This window comes from Nannospalax galili, unplaced genomic scaffold (genome assembly GCF_000622305.1).
Source record: "Nannospalax galili isolate Female #2095 unplaced genomic scaffold, S.galili_v1.0 scaffold318, whole genome shotgun sequence".
In the NCBI taxonomy this organism is placed as follows: domain Eukaryota; kingdom Metazoa; phylum Chordata; class Mammalia; order Rodentia; family Spalacidae; genus Nannospalax; species Nannospalax galili.
Genome location: NW_008341889.1, coordinates 529,696 through 531,719, shown reverse-complemented (window position 1 = coordinate 531,719; position 2,024 = coordinate 529,696).

The following is a 2,024-nucleotide window of genomic DNA, read 5'->3' as shown; positions in this document are numbered from 1 at the left end:
TTCAGATTATCATGAGTCTATCAAGACTATACATAAGACAAGGAGCATTTGCACTTTAGATGATACATATTATATATTAATGCATATATGCTTATATTTACTTACACATAAGCACATATATCTTTATACATGTTTTTATTTGCAATTTAAATAGTATTTGTGATGGCACATGGGACAGATTGTATTAGTTATTTTTTTGTTGCTATGATTAAAAACACCATGACCAAGGCAACTTGTGGAAAAGTTTATTTGACTTACAGTTCCAGTGGATTATAATGATGGTGGAGGCATAGTGGGAAGAGGTGGCCAGAGCATAAAGTCAAGTGACTACATGTTCAAGTGGACACAGGAAGCAGAACACACAGAAACTAAAATCTAGCAAGGCTTAGGAACTCTCAAAGCTGCCCCCATTGACATTCTTTCTCCACGTCTCCTAAAGGTTCCATGACCCTCCCTAAACAGCACCAGAAACTGGGGACCAAGTGTTCAAATACTTGGAGCTTATGGTGGCCATTCTCATGCAAATCATCAAATAGATTCATGAGTATTCTAGAACACATACAAAATTAAGTTAGTTGTCCCCAGAACTTCATCACAAATATTCCATCAGCAAATAATTGTATGCTTACTCTTCTGTGTCTTAATAAAAAAAAAAAAAAGCAAAGAACTTGTATATATGACAGTACTGTGAAAGACAATTTCAATAAAATAGAAAACATTTTACAAGAGAACAGTAAATGACAATAAATGCCCAGATTTAATTGTCTTATGAATTATGTAGGAAATAAATATAAAACTAAGAGTAGTTAGAATGGCATTTATAAAAGGAATGGCTTTAAAGGAGATGTAGAGTTTAGCCGTGAATTCTAAAGTCAGAAGACATAGTTGAGAAGTCAATAACTGAAATTTGTAGCAAATTCATACATTCATACATAAAGATTAGTCATAAAAGAGAAAGGAGGGTCAGGAGAGATAGCTCAGCGGTAAAGAACACTGGTTGCTCTTGCAGAACATCCGGGTTCGAATCTCAGCACCCACATGGCAGCTAACATCTGTCTGTAACTCCAGTCCCAGGGGATCCAAAAGCCTCTTCTGACTTCTGTGGGCATTACGCGACACGGGTGCACGTACCTACAGGCAGGTAATACACACATACACATAAAATAAAAATAATAGATATAATTAAAAAAAGAGAAAAGAACTAATTTACTTATGGGAACTTATGGGGCACTATATGCCAAATATTCTGTTTCAGATCTGATACAATAACAAAGGTTATGTATCTAGCATTGTTATGTACAATATGTATTGTTACATACTATGTTTTATACAATAACAAATGTTTTATATATATATATTTACAAATATGTATATATGCATATAGATATAAAACAATGTTATTTTATAATGTGAAGATATAGGGAACTGAATATATATATTATTAAATTAGAAATACAGTATTTGATTTTGCTTGATATGCAAGACTGATTTCGTCATTTGAAAATGAAGAAAATCCTTAACACTGACCGCTTCATTGAGGAAGTTTACATAAGACAGTATCTGTGAGTTGCTCTGAACAATGCTCGATCACTCAGAACTACTAAGTTTTGTATTTTAGGCTTGACTCCACATAAATCCTAACCTCATCTTCTGGGATGAAGAGTGTTGTGGGAGAACAGGAAGTTTCTGTGGACTTCAAGGAAATGTTTCTCAAAGTCTAGCTCTACGATAATGACTTTGATAACTTAAAAAAAAACATGATTTCACTGTTCTGGACAGCAAACCCAACCTATGAATGTATCTTCTGTTTTTCTGTTCACTCTCTCCAAAGAAACAGTGGCCAGTGGGGATTATCTTCCTATAAACTGAAGAAGATAGAAGTGAGGGAAGCTGAAAGCACAGAAGCAACTCGAAACCGCCACACGGGAAAGAAAATCAGCGAATGCTGACTAATTCTCACAACAGTTCACAGAGCATAAAGAATGCCCAGCAATAAAGGATGTCTGTTTTCTACAGGAAATGCC